The sequence below is a fragment of the Habropoda laboriosa genome, unplaced genomic scaffold (assembly GCF_001263275.1).
Source record: "Habropoda laboriosa isolate 0110345459 unplaced genomic scaffold, ASM126327v1 scaffold72, whole genome shotgun sequence".
NCBI lineage: Eukaryota > Metazoa > Arthropoda > Insecta > Hymenoptera > Apidae > Habropoda > Habropoda laboriosa.
The window spans coordinates 204,963-220,898 of NW_017100188.1; the positions used below are offsets into that span (position 1 = coordinate 204,963).

The following is a 15,936-nucleotide window of genomic DNA, read 5'->3' on the forward strand; positions in this document are numbered from 1 at the left end:
GGTAAAAGAAAGAAAAAGAAAAGAGAAAAGGGGAGGGGGAGAGGAGAGGAAAAAGTAAAAGGAAGAGAAGAGAAAAAAAGAAAAGAGAGAGAAGTGAGAGGGGGGGGGAGAGGAGGGAAAGGAAAAGAGAAAGAAAGAAAAAAAATGAGGAGTGAGAAAAGGGGAAGAGGAGAGAAAAAGAGAACAAAGAGAGAGAAGTGAGAAAAAAGGGAGAGGAAGGGAGGAGAGAAAGAGGCAAAAGAGAGAGAAGAGAAAGAAAAGGAGAGAGAAAGAGGGAGGAGAGAAAGGAAGAGAAAAAGAAAGGAGGGAGAGCAAGAGAAGAGGAGAAAGGCCATCGAGAGAGCGTTTCCATTTCATCGATTGCTCGGTACGGCGCGTCTCGATGGGACGGGACGTGTATCGGGTAAACGTCAGTGTGGCAAGTTGCGCGGCCGGAATAATCGGCCCGCTGAAACGTAGTTTAATCATAATGCCGATTATTTCGCGAATAGTTACAGGAACCGACGTCTATTTCCGTTTCACCGTCCGTCTCGTTTCTGTCATTCCCGATACGATTCTATTTATGAGAGAATCGACCAGGTCACACGGTTAAGCGTCGTTCATCCGATAATGAAGATGGACTTCCCCAGATTTTCCTGAAGAATTTAATATCAGATCTAACGGGCCACGTCCGACGACACGTCCACGAGAAGACAGATCGACGAACGTGTTTCAGAGAAGAGGTGATCGTTTTTTTTTTATGTGAGAAAATTGTTGGCACAATGTGAGCATATGAAATTGGAACAAATTCAGCTAGTTGAAATTAAGGCTTGAATAGGGAATTGAAAATGGAAATTGCAATGGAAATATCAGCGATTTCGATATATCTAGGAAATTCTGGTAAAATTGAAGTGAGAATGTAGAATTGAAATTTGAAAGACTTGGTGGATTTTTTTTATTAACGATTTATGGATCTCTGCATTTTCAAATTTGTAAAATTTTTTATTGAAGAATCATGGAATTGGTACGTAGAAATTCTCATCTCAAAACTTTTTAAATTCTGAATTTGAAAAATTGCATTACGAGGTAACTCTTAAATTCAAGATGGCGGGGATCGAAGATCTGTCGATTTCCTTTTTCCACCCAACTATCTCGATCCGACGATTAAACGTTGAACAGAAAAACGCATTTAATCGAACCACTTATGTAAATCAGCTTTATTAGTTTAACTTGCTTTCGCTCTAAATAATGCGCTATTTATTTATTCGTTTATTTATTTACTCATTTACAGAAGAACCTATCAGATTGCACGCGAATGTGCGTACAGTATAGAGGAGGAGTTCGTCGAAAACAGGATATCCAATTATAATAATAATCTGAATAATGATAATGATTGCTTAAGAAAATCACCTTTTTTCTAGAAAAATCTCTTTCGACTCTGTAAACGCTATTGCATACACATTAACCAGATTTCAAATTATTATAGTTAAACATAGTTTCCCAATATTACGACATTCACTATCGACGATTATTTACTGTTTCGAGAAAGAATTTGCAATATAGAACTACTTTATACTTCACTTCCATAAAAATCATAAAAATTAGAAAATAGCAATACTAAAGAAAAAATAAATAACAAAAATTCTATAAAAACCTAATTACCTACACGGACTGAAGATAATAATCAACCAAAATGAACTTCTTTCATGACGGATAATCACTGTTCAAAACTTCAAAAATATCGACGAAGTGATAATACACGGTTATTTTTAATAAAGAATACTTAACTTTTTGGGATATAGCGGGATAAAAAGTGTCCCGCCTTTTCAGTATTTATATGTGCACAGTGGGATGTTTTTCATCTCACTTTGAAATATAAAGATAACAAAACTAAACTAACTTAATTTGTTCTCACAAGTTTTATAGTCGGACTATTTATGTTCCATCTAATAATTAAATATCTAAACACTTTTTTTTAAGTTTAGTCGTTTTATATTACAATTCATCGTTTATAATTAAAAACAAATTTGTAATATTTTTTTTAAATAAAATTTCTGTGCAACTAGAGACATTTTCTGTTTGAAAAATCCTGTGCCCCAAAGAGTTAGCAGGACATTCAAGTCTCCATCGACGTCCAAACAGAAAATCATATGATGCCTACGCGGTAGTTCGATCGAGCCGCGTGTATCCGTTGAAAAAGCACCGTGTGCTCCGGAGAAAGCGGGGAAAAAGCGAGGAAAAAGGGAACGGTTAACTAGACGCGGATACCTTAGAGCACTGTGTAAAAGGGATGTCGGCCCTCGTGATCTCCTTTTGCTCGACGGTGCGAAGGAAAAACAATACACGTAACAAATACCTTTGGAGAGACGCGATCAATAGCAATATCGGGACAACGGTGTGCCACCGGTACCCTATGGCTCTTGGATATGTACGAATATCCCCGTTCGTGATTTTGCGTCCTCTATGTTTTATCGAACGACGGATAATCCGAATGAAATACAGGTAGTTCTCACTTTACGAATTTCTTCAATACGAATTTTTTATCATTACGAAATTTTTTGGATCGGAATTTTTATTTTAAATAATACAGGAAATCAATCACACAGTATGTAATGACGTAACGATCAGTTAGAACAAGTCTCCCGTTTTACGAAATCTGGATTTACGAACGGTCGTCAGGGACCAATTAATTCGTAAAGGCGGGAACTACTTGTATGTATTTCTCGTGATCGACGGAATTTAGAAAACAATCTGAATATTTCTCGCGAACGATGGAATTTAGAAATTCGTTTCGAATTATAACGAGGATTAAAGTGGAAATGAATTCCTGAGAATGGAAATTTCAACCTTTGCTGCATTAATGAATTAATGCTTTCAGAGTATTTGCAGCTACTCTGCTGGGATTAGTGTTTTATGTTAATCACCACGCGTCGTGTCTTTTTGTCATAGAAGCAGATTAAAGTGGTTTTTACATAATCGAAGGATGTTTTCTTCTTTGTTAGATGTGTTGAGGTTTTCCTTGTTGGAGTATGTTTTTTGAGTCTGCATGTTGGAGATTAATGAAAAAATGACAAATTTTCAGTGAAGAATCTACTTTTATCTCAAATTAAAACCAAAAATTCAGTAAGAAGAGAAATGTTCCAACGCCCCCTAGAACCTTATCGCTACATCCTAATTAAAACCTAACACTTATAAATAAAATAAAGCAAAAAGCGACAAATTTTTATGGAAGAATCTATTTTAATCTCAAATTAAACCCACAAATTTTCCCAAGAAGTGAAATATTCTAATGCTTATAAGAACCTTATCACTGCATCATGATTAAAAATTACGACCTTCAACCAAAATAACAATTTTTCCTCGAAGAATTGAATTCAACCCCAACTGAAGACTACGTCGTTTCCCAGAACGAGATAATGGACAACTGATCGCAGTATCACGGGATCACGTGATCCGTGAGATCTAATGAATCGTCACAAGACGTCGGCAGGCGTTCGACGAAGAGCTAGCTTCCCGTTAAGGAGGAAAGGCTGGAAGGAAAATACCAGGTGGCCGCCAAACCATCCCAACACCATAGAGAAACATCTCTTACACCACGTCTCGAAACGATGTTAGCCTAACGGCCGCCCCTCTGTCCCTCCGACGCACGACATTCGAGGTCCAGGCGGCGTCTGTTGCCCTAACCGGATATCCGCTCATCCTGCCGCTTCAGAAACATCTTGACTTCCGACGCTGGAAAATCTCCGTATAGGCCACGCTTATGAAATATGAACACGTGTCCCATGTATTCGAACCAACTTTTTGATAAGTGTGCCTACTCTAGACGCTCTTGATTCTCTCTTGATAAATCAATTAGGCTAAATTGCCACATGTTTTTTTGGGATGGTAGATTATGAGTAGGAATAGTTGTGGTTCGTTGAATATATAAAATGACTTTTTCAGAAGTTTGATATTATCGTAGTTAAAATGAAGATTGTACGTTTGGTTAAATTCACTGATTTTTTTTTCTTTTCGTTTGGAAATATTACAATTCATAGATTCTGTCTCAGGAAATTTCATATTTGGAGGGTTAATAGTTCGAACTCTGAAAGTAAAGATTATGATACCTGTTTAAATTATATTTTCCTTGATGAATTAATTAGGTGAGATTCGAGATAAAGATTCTTCAGAAATTTTATAACGGGTGGGGCAATAGATTATGATAATTTTGAACGTACTGTGAGATATGCAGGTTAAATTGGAATAAAATAAAAAAAGACTATGTTTTACTATTATTGAGATTATAATACCATCGAAAACGTACAAAATATGTGATTCTTTTAATCTGATCGTAATAACGTAATCACCCACTGTACATCTATGAGAAAAGAGAAATAAACGAACAACCAATTGCTATCGCGCAACAAAGCGTTTAATCCCCCCTGAGCTAAGCTCCCCTAATCGTTTCGATCGAGCAAATCGCGGTGACAAAGGTTTCGTCGCGAGTCGAAAGGGCTTCGTTTCCAACACCGGAATCGAGAGAGAGTGGAACCTGTTGCTCCCCCTCGTCTTCGATGAAAGCAAACCGTGTATGCCTCACGATAGACTAGAGCTTAACACTAGAACTACCGGCCGGGTCAGAATGACCCATTAGCAACTTTCGAAAAGAAATGAATGTTCGATACTGATAAGTATTATCGTTTATAACTTTCCGAATTTATTTTCTACGTATATGCTTCTATTTGCGTAGATATACAGTAGGACACCCGTATCCGCGTGGGATTCGTTCCGAGGGCTTCCGTGGATACCGAAATCCGCGGATAGTAAGCGAACCCTATTACGTACATACTCGTATGTTGTACTTTACGTGCTGTACATACTTACCTATGATAAGATTTTATTTATCACATAAGGTTGCACGTGAAGTTTTAGTTCATCTGATTACTAGTTTTATTATAACATAATTTTATTAGTTTATTATACATACATATATAAAGTGTTAGAATAAAAGCAATATACTTCTAGACGCATCACTGAAGGCTCGCGAGACTTTCCGAAATGTGTGAAATTCGTAGGAATATGCCAGACTTATTAGAGACAGATTACATACTTCGACGAAATTTTTTCGGACCGCGGTGAACCGCGGATAAGTGAAACCGCGGATACGGGTGTCCCACTGTAAATCTAATTTTCCAATCACGCTGTACTTACAGAAAAATTCACTTTTGCAAAGTAGCTAATGGATCACTTTTTGACCCGGCTGGTAGTTTTAGTGTTAAGCTGAAACGAGGCGACGAACAGCGATCGTTCTCGACCTGACTCTGAGATTTCGTCCAGTCTTCACGGTACGAGTCACCTGGTGACGTCACCTCCGGAGTTTGGTCTCATTCTCTCCCTTTTGGTCGCGTGCCAAGTGCGCAGATCACACGTGCCTCGGTTAAATGGCAGCTCTTGTGCGTTCGCCACGGATTTCGCTCCGTTTAAAAAGGTTGATCGTCGATGAATCTTGTTACACGGATCAACTGACACTTCTCTCTATCTTCTTTTTTTTTTTTAAGTAGAATGTAATGCTTTTTTCTTCTCGATTATGTGTGTGCAATTTTTTTTTTAAATTAAATAACTCTTTAACAAAATTAAAATTGCCAGTTCCCATATGTTTGAAATTCAAATATTCCCTTAATTTTATAATTGAAAATTTTGAAACACAAATAATGTACCTTTAAAATGTAAGAATAGAAAAATTTCATTCTCTGATCTTCAATAGAACTCTTTTTTTCAGAAGAAAAAAGTAGCGCAAGACTGTATTGGTGTAATCAATTAAATAATGATCGTGAAATGTGCATTGAGAAAATTTTATTCAATTATAGAATATATACGACAATCGATTTGGGGATTTGTAGATTATAGTGATGTACTAATGAACACGCAAAATCTATTGAAATCGACCAAGATCCAGAGAAGAAATGCAAATTTCGTTTCATTCCCTAATCTCCAATAGAACCCTTTTCTTCCTTCTAAACACAAAAAAGAAAAAGAAAAAATGTAGTGCAGTAATGAATGCTCAAAAAACTTATAAAAATCGGTAGAAATCCAGAGAAGAAATGCAAATTTAATTCCATTCAGAGAACACTTCTCTTTCCGCCAAAGGAAAGAAAGAAAGATGTAACAGACCGATCTACGAACATTTGCAGAATCTATGAAAAACGAAAGAGATCGAGAGAAGAAAAGAGAAATTTCTCTTTGCTTGGAAGAAACTTTCTCTCTGCCAAGTGCGTCTTTAAAAGGGGTGAAACATGTCGATCATTATAACACAGTTTCAAGGTGGTCGAGTGACGAGCTACAAATTGATCCTCATTCACCCTTCTGTGGTCGCGCGCACGTTTGCTAGCGCGAGGTAAAGTTACCCTGAAATAACTCTTGCAGATTATGCGAGGTGAAAGAAGATAAAACGCGTGTAAAGAGGCTAGTGAAAGTGCGAACTAATTTAACGTGTAAACTACTCTTGGCCTTTACACGCTAATCTTCGTGAACGAAATCGATCGATTTTTTTTTTCTTCAGGGAGAACGAACGGCGAACGAATCCTTATGCCTATATTAAAAGAAAGTTTCGATTCCTAGATGCAAGAAGAGGTCTTTGGAAGTATTTTTTAAAAATTCTAAAAAATCTGAAAACCGGCCATTTCATATGTGACAATCTAATATAACTGTTATGCAAAATGCAAAAATTGACAACTGGGGGATAAATAAATAAAAAGCAGAAAAAGGTGTTAGGATGATCACGACGATGCGAACGTAAACGAGTAGCATTCGTCGTCACTACGTTCGATTTGGACGACGATCAAGGTGACGAGCAAAGGGCAGAAGAACGAACGTGACGTTCGATCTGCGTGTCTCTCATTCGTCGATCTACATTTATATACAGGGTGTTTCGGTGAAGAAATCTTTGAAACACGATGGAAGATAAAGGCTCATCTTCCTCCGCTTCGTTCGATATAAAGAAAAAAAAAACTAAATTTTCCTGGTTTTTAATTCTCCTGAGATCTATCTGTTATCGCAGAGTTCGTGTTTTTTGAAACTTTTTGTGTCTTATTTAATTATAAAACTGTTTTCAAGAATGTTTGCACTATACTCGATTTAAAAGAGCTTTTCTAAGGTAATTTCTCTGAATTGGCTGTAACGAAATCTGTGGGAATTCTTAAAAATTTCATTCGAGAGGAAAACCGAAGGTCACTTTTAAAACTTTCATTGGAAATAGTGAATAGTGAAACATTCGAGTGGCCATTTCGTGTGATATTTTAATACAAAAATCATAACTCTACGTTCTTAAGTATATTTATGAACTCTGAGAACCGAGAACATCCTTCCTTTGCCACAAATTCCCATTTAAAATCCCAAAAGCAATCTTTATTCCAAAAATTGCTTTCTATCCTTTACAACATTCATCTTTTACTAGAAAACCCATAATCTGTTGCTCTCATAGCGAAAACTATAAAGATTTAAACCGATAAAAAAAAGTAAATTAAAAAAAGAGACTTAACCTAAAAAGAACTGAAACTTAAAACTTAACCTTAAAAAAAATAAACTAATTATATTTTTCAAACGTAATTCAATGAAATATAATATATATATATGGAGAAATCACAAAGAAATTTTAGTTAAAATAATTTTTCTCATGGACTTCTTGACCAAAATATATTTTGCGTGGCAAAAGGATACAATTGACAATGTCTCAATCCTGTATGTACAATTCATCAGGCAAGTGGAATAATTTTCCAGTGGAAAAGTTTGAACACTGTACTGGAGAAATTTAGTTGAATAACGTTGAAAAAGGAGGATTCCACGAATCGAATATCCATTGCTCGAGTGTGTTTATTTAAATTGTTGGGAAAATGTGCGCAGAAATATGTACGCCGGCGTCCGGCAGACGCCTCGAGACTTGCCAAGGGTTAATGAACAAGATATGTTTGCTCGACGATTTCAAAATGCCATATTACGACCGCGATCACTGTGGCGATTGTCAAAATTGTGCTGGCAAGGTTACAACAGAAGTTATGAGACTATGTGACTAACGTGCGCATACGTGACTGACACATTAAGTTTCAATATTGTCGATCGATCTCTCCTCTGATTCACCCTGCTGCTCAGATGATCTCGATAAATATAAAGAAGTCACTTTGTATTTTTCTCGAATGTTTCAATCGTCAAATATTGACATTAAAACTTTAAATTAACTGTGTTTTTCAAACAGTTGAAAATGTGGAAACCTTGATCATCTGTGGTAACTTGAAGAATTTCTTTTACAAGTAAAATGCATTGAAAAGTCTTGATTAAGAAGATTAATTTCAGCTGGTAGGGTATCTAGGATAGTAATACTGATAATGAACTTCATAGTAGCTAATATGTTCACCTAAACATTCTAAAAATTCTTGATATTTATCTAATACAATTCTTTCTGCAACATTTCAGTGCTCTTCTCATAATTCATTTAAAAGTTTTCCTAGATTTATTAAGATATTGGCTATGAAAAAGTACGAGGAAAGACTCGTGAAGAGGAGATCAGCGTCCAAGTTTCAGAGTAGCTCGAGAAATGTAATATTGTATTAAACGAGATGGTATATAATCGATCGTGTCACGTGATGGTGTGGCAGTGGGAAAGAATAAGATACGCAAGGTGTGACAAACACGTTGTACTTTCCATAAGATACATTCTGACAAACTATAATAAACGTACCTACGTTTTTCGACAGTTTTATGAAAGAATCATTCTATCGCTAGAAAATAAGGAAAACAGCTAAACCTGAAAGTTAACAAAATATGTAACTCTTTTCTGCAAATTTGATTGCAAATTGGAATTTCTTTCAATAGAAAGATAATAATCCACTTTTTATGAAAAGAAACATTAGTCTCTATTCAATTTTTTCTTTTAAAATTACGTAAATGATAGTATAAACCATTTGTTTCCCATGTATTTTATAAAATGCTTATCAAAAGTATTAAATAAAAACAAAAATCAAAAGTTGTAAAAATGAACTTAGTAAATAGAATGAAAATTATTGCGTCGAGTTTGTCAAATCTAATCTTAAAGGCTGATTTACAAAATGAACAACTACATCATCTTCACTTTCAAGTACAAAAAAATCCCACTGTTAACTTACTCCAAAATTTATGTCAATTAAAAGTAACATTAATCTTAAACTGAACCTTAAAGCTAACTTATAAAATGAACAATCATAAATATGAAACAATCACCACCTATGCAATCTATTTCATCTCTACTTCACAAATAAATTATTCCAAAATCCGTATCAATCAAATCAAATTTAATTCCAAAAATTTCCTCCATACTAAACCCCCTAATGTCACAAGAAACAAACAAAACCAAACTCCACCACGAATCACGCGGAGTCACTTGATGAATTCAAGCGGTCGTGCGCGCGTACCAAAGAAATGGTGGAAACTTACATCGAAAGCTTTCGAATAGACATGTCGAATCCGCGCGCGTGTACCAATGTCTCCACGAAGCAACAACGGAACCACCTCAGCGAATAATCACAGGATCACGATCGTCGATGAAACACCACGAAGAAAACAAAGAGAAAGAAGCATAATCGTCAAATCTCCGTCGCGACGTGAAACAAAGAGGGGCGAGAAGCAGATGGTGCGCGCGCGGTGCCGCGACTAAAAGCGAGTAAAAGCTCGAACCGATCGTAAAAGCCGACCGTGGAGTCTCGCGAGTCCGATTTTAGAGGAGCTTGAGCCAGACGAGGAGAGAAGAACTCGCTTGACATCGCTTGGACGAAAAGGACTTTTCGTTTGGTTCCTCTTCATCTGCCATGGAGAGAAGAAGAAAGATCGGTGATCTTAGTGAATCCACGTAAAGGAAAGAAAGAACGTATCACTGATACCATATCACGAATTATAACATAGAAAGAAAGACCAAGAAGAAGATGAAGAGGAAGCAAAATAGGAAGGAGAAGAAGAAGAAGAAGAAGCAGAAGAAGAAGAAGAAGAAGAAGAGGCTCTGCAGCGGCGGTAGCAGTGGCGGTGTATTAACAAACCGCGTGAAAAGATCCCAAAAATAATTTCGGCGTGAAGAAATAAATCCGGGTGAGGCGGTCGCGAGGGTGCCTAAAAGAAGGTTCGCCACCGGCTGCCTTCTGGGAATGAAACCGGCATAGTAAGAACAACGATCAGCATCGTGGACCAAAGTAAAAAGTAATAGTAGTAGTAGTAGTAGTAATAGTAACAGTAGTAGTAGCAGTAGTAGTAGCAGTGGTGGTAGTACTAAGTAGTAGAAGAAAAAGAAAAAGAAGAAGAAGAAAAAGAAGAAGAAGAAGAAGAAGAAGGATGAAGAAAAGTCTGTAACAAGTGTAGAATACAAAGGACACAGGAAGCAAAAGTGTCGCAGAACCTTCAGCCATGTTGTGCACGGAGAATGGCCGTGCAGAGAGTGAAGAGATACGGGATGAAGACGAACGAATAATCGCCAACCGATGTGGCAAGGCAACGCGACGCAGTAAGGCAAGACAGGCAAGCAAAGCACAAGCAGGACTTACCTCTGCTGTTTTTAGAACTCCACTCCCAGAACTGCGCGGGTCGAGTCGAGCCAAAACCAAAATACCACCGATATAGCTTTTCTGCGATGGTCTTTGTGTGCGCGACCAACCAGCTCGTTCCTTTAGGACGTCCAACCGGCTTGCACCGGAGTCGAACGCCGACGAACTAACCTAACTGACGACGCGACCAAGACGACGATTATGACGACGACGACGACAACGACAACGAAGACGAAGACGGCGGGAGAAAAGAGTGCATCGAGAGGGAAAAATCGTTCGATGATCGTTCCCCGTTGTAAGATAGAGACCGTTTCACGATGGACTTCCGGTTTTTGGTCTCTTCAATCCTCAGAGTATTGAGGGATGCGTGGTGGTGATTTGTGATGGAGTAGTATATATGACGATGACTATGAATTGGGGTGTCAAGGTGGTTCTTTTTATTATACAGATTTTGAAAGTAGTTTTCTTTTCTTTCTTGAAGTTTTCAGATGATTTTTATTTTATATGAAGTTTTGGTTGGTAGAGGATCCCTGAATTGGTATATGATTTTTAGTGATTAGTGTAGTGAATTATGGTTGGTGGAGGAATTGCAAAATAGGTGTCTCTTGAGTTTGAGGATTAAGAATTGTTTTTTTTTTTAATGGATTTTTTAAGGGAAGAAGGTGAGAATTGAGGTTATGTTGGCTCTTTGGAAAGCAGTGGTGAGATTGTGTTGTGGAATAAGAGTTTGTTTTGAACAAAGGAGTCTTCTTTAGTAGTTGTTTCTTTTTCTTTTAATATCAATGACCAGTGTTATTGTCTTTGATTTTTTATTATTTTTAGTTTGGAGGATATTATAGTTGTTCGTGGTTGTCGATAAATTTAGTTCACATTCAGTGGCCATTTTATGCTTTGGGAAGAGAAAGACTCCCTCGTTTCTTTAGCTGGTTTTATGGTCGTACATATTCACGTATTTCTTCGAGATTATCCAAATTGATATTTTCGTAATTTTTTAAAGATGAGAAAGAAAGAAGAAACTTACCTTTCTATTGCATGTAGGAGCCAAGATACAGGGTCGGTGTTGCGTTCACGACGACGGTCCTTAAACACACAGAAAAAGAGCTCGTGACTTTCAAAAATTACACAATTTAAAGAAAATATCATGAAAGAATATATGTCTATAAGTTGTTTATATGTAGAATCCTAAAATAATGAAATCATTGAATTCATTGAAATATAGTATATTATATGTCATCGGAGATAAGGTCAAACGTGCTTCCACGTCTGAAATTTAATTCTTTTTCAATATTTTATCCAACTTAATACTCTATAATACTATGAAATCTGTATTCATCTATCAATGTTTAATTCTATATCCATATTCCTTTTACCAATCGTATTTTCTTTGTTCATCAGACTGTATTATACTATTAAGTAAATCATTTGCAACAATAATAATTAAAATACGAAAATGATACCTCTGATGATACTCAAAATCAACCAAAACTCCCAGAAATTTCAATTTTTATCATCAGACCATCCTAAATAATTAAATTTCGAAAAGAACGAATACAAAATCACTCCAAATCCATAAAAATCACTCCAAAGCTCATAGAAATTTCAATCCTCACCACTAAATCATCCCAAACAATGAAAATCCAACAATAACAAGTATAATAGAACCTCAAGGCAACTAAATTTTCATCATCGAAACGTTCCCAATAATTAACTAAAGCCAATCCTATCAAACTGAATCGAAAAGAAAGCCTTTCAGTAAGAACATAACAATAATAATAAATCCTAACAAAAAGTTGTATTATTTGTCATACGGAAATGGAGCTGCACCGTGTGTCTCGGTATTAATTGAAATTGGAAAATGACGAGCTGAATAGGAATATTCGTGACTGGGTTTAGTTTATTCAAAAGGACCCGATATAAATCGAGCAGAAGAGATGGCGAACAAGTGACGTGACATAATGTAATTCAAATCCGTTGCCCCTCTTCATTTCACCCCGCTGGTACCTGTCTCCAACGTTTGTTGTAAAAGCCAAAGGATCGAAATCCGTGGCCAATCCCGTCGGTAACCGTCCAAGTTTCCATAATTACTCCAAGCAATGGGATCAAGCTAGGGAAAAGCCAGTCACGGTGGAAGATTCGCGTGAATTCTTTATGCCATCTCGCCTCCGCTCACCGTATTCACCTTTAATCGGGTTAACAGAGCAAGGAAGCTCCTCCAAAATAGCGATCGTTATTAATTTAAGTCACTCTTAATATGGTTCCATGCTACGCCACCAGGAAAATCGTTACCCTTCTTTCTTCTGTCTCTTGTACTCTTGGTCGAGAGGGAATCGAGAAATCGTTATGCTTGGTTGTATGGAAATTTCAACGGCAGAGGAAAATGGCGGAGTTCGAAGGTTCATATCTGGCTGGTTTTTAACATCAGTTTATTCTTCGGTGAATTATACACCGTTTCCCCTTATAACATTATCATTAATTATTCGATTGGATAAATTAGGAAAATTCATAATTATCGTAAAATATAGTCACATTACTCTAAAGGTCGAAATTTTTGAAATTTTCAGAGTTAAACGAGAATGTTACAAAATAGGGGAATTTTGGTCTTCATCAGAATTGAAAAATAAAATAAGCGAATTCTGATCTTCATCGAAATCGACAAATTCTTTTATAGTGTGATTTCTGCATGTTTTAAGGAATCAGAAATTAATAGTGATTTATCCAGGATGGGAAATTTTTACTCAGAAATTGAAAAATTCACACTGTCAGAAATTCTCAACGTTGGAATTTTGAGACGCTTCCAAATTCCACAGATATGTGTACTTCCTACATATTTCTCATCGAAGAAGCAACACAGCCAATTCAAATTTTTCCTTAGGAAGCGTAGAACCAAAAGATGTATCGTCATCCCTTCAAACATTCCTCCACTTCCTCACGACCAGCTACCATTATTACGCCAGAACACGCGCGTCAGAAAGTCTCAGCTCAAAAAGTGAGCCAAATCTCGAAGATCGATTGATTCATTGATGAGATCACGAGGCTAAAAGCAGAATATATCAAAATAAACACTAATTAAATGAATAAAATAGGCGGACCGAAGATCACCGTTAGAATAAATTGCTGGAAAAAGTAGGAAATAATCATCATTGTCAGTTACTGAAAGAACTAAAATTTGCAAGTAGCAGAAATAATGAAACACTTTATGAATACATGGAGGAATGAGAAAAGAGGCAGATAATAGTTAATCAAAAATTCAATAGGTGAAAGGAATAGAAAAATAATCGACAAAAATTTATCGAAATTCACCCTTAGGAAGAATAACAAAAAATGAGAACAGTGATTAATCAAAATATGAATATTTGAGAAGAAGAAAGGAAAGATTCACCTAGTCCTTATTTTCAAGATATCGCGAAATCTAATTCACAGTTAAAAAAATGATTAAACCGAAAAACTTTCTATTACCTAACCTAACTTCAAAAATCATAGTAACAATTCATCAATTTAAAAATAATTTTATTAAATGAGCAGCTACACTAAAAAAAAAAATTGTGGAATCTTCTTGTTCACATTGAATTAATCAAGAAAAATTCCGGAAAAATTAACCCTATAGAGAAAAAGATCAGTAAAATGGACTGAATCTGTTCACCAAACTTTCAGATCATTAAAATCGAGTTAACGGTCGAAACGAGGGAAAGTTTTAGGGTGAAACGACGGCGACAATAATTTTTGCCTTCGTCGAAGCGGCGACTAGAAAAGAGGAAGGCATAAAACGACATTGCTCCGGATCGGCACGTGCCACTCGATAAATCTGTCGGCAGCTGACGGCACAGCCGGCTGCAGCCTCCCGCCTGCACTTGCGCTTTCTCCCTTCTTTCTCTCCTCTGCCTTCACCCCCGTGTATCTTGGCGTTTCCTTTACCGCCTCCTCCTCCTCCGCCACCTCCTCCGCGGACGCCTCCTTCTTTGCATTCCCTTCGCTCTTACGTGAACTCCTCGCGACCCTCCTTCGCGAGAACAAACTCTGTGAAACGGATGCTCGGTTCACACACCAGTATCCTATTGAATTCATTTTCTTGTCAATTTTGAAATTATTGTTGCTGTTACGAAGAATAATTTATTCTGTTTTTATGGGAATTTGAAAATTCTTGCGTTCCTTGTGATAGATAGTGATTTCAAATTTTTGGTTAACAGTGTATGTTGGAGAGAATGGGTTCGTTGGGAAATTTGGTAAAATTTAATAAGTTAGGATTGAAATTGGAGGTAATAGTAAAAGTAATAAAAAATACAATCTCTTGTGCTTCCGTTTTGGTCGCAATATAATGTGTACCATAAGCATGACTCCATGTTATGAGGTAACGGGTTAATCGCTTCACTCCTTAATCTATAATAACGTTGAGTCATACTTGTGGTATGGTTCAATCTTGAAGAAAGAAGGAATAAAACTACTGGTAACAATTTCTTTGCGTTCTTCTCAAAGATCGGGAAATTTTTTATGAGAACTCTGTCATTTATAGAGGGTTGATTGATTGCCTCATATGTATTCTAAAAAGATTCAGGGACAAATGGAAGGTTTTCACACATTTTCAAACTTGTTAACTTTTTTCTAAAATATTCCATTTTTAAAATCCTTCTCGTTACAATATTCGAAACTTTCACCAGATTATTTCATTTCCATCATATTCAACATTTTTCCACTAATTTTTTCCACAGAAAATCGAAAAATTTGTTTTAGGAAATTCCATTAAAAATATATTTAACCAAAATATTGAACATGCGTTATCTTCGCTCTTACAACAAGTCAAACAAAAGAAAATCTTGTATCTCTTGCTTATTAGATATACAGGGGACAAATATATCAGATTTCAAGATACGCAGGGATTACGTAAAAGAGACGTTTCTCGAGGAAAACAGAAAGGGAATTTTCCGGCTGAAGCGTAACTACCGCTGAATTCCACTACAGATACATAGATCCCGTTTCTTCAGCTAGATCTTTCCGCCTCTAGCTCTGAACGGTCCAGGAGGGCCTGCATCCCCAAGAGAACGTGTGCACACGTGTATAATCCATGCTGCAGCGAACGAGGATGCTCGAGAGAAGGGCTCCTGCGCTTTTACACACGCGTTTGTTTCATCTACGCGTGCTAACACGTCCCTTGATTACAATTAGTTTCTCTGAAATCTTAATAATTTTTTCGAGAGTCTAAAAATTCAATATTAAGGTTCACCCGTTATACTTTTCCTGTTTAACTCTTTCGTGACGCATATGTCCCACTTGAGTACTCGAACAAAACTTGATCTCAATTTAGCATCCATTACAGATATGCTGATTGGTAGTTAAACCATAAAATTAAAAAACAATAATTCGGTTACGAAAGGGTTAGGAATTGACTTCTTTTCTTTCTTTTTTTTTTTTTTTTTTTTTAAAAAGATTT

General features: G+C 36.6%; 1 protein-coding gene across 1 annotated transcript in view; it reads right to left on the minus strand.

Annotated features, from left to right (window-relative positions):
• LOC108579822 (myocyte-specific enhancer factor 2) overlaps positions 1–15,936 on the minus strand; it is a 56,668-nt gene that overhangs the window by 21,954 nt on the left and 18,778 nt on the right. Inside the window, exon 2 of the mRNA XM_017943444.1 lies at positions 11,536–11,594. The gene's annotated coding sequence lies outside the window, so the exon portion shown is untranslated. The remainder of the gene's footprint in view (positions 1–11,535; positions 11,595–15,936) is intronic.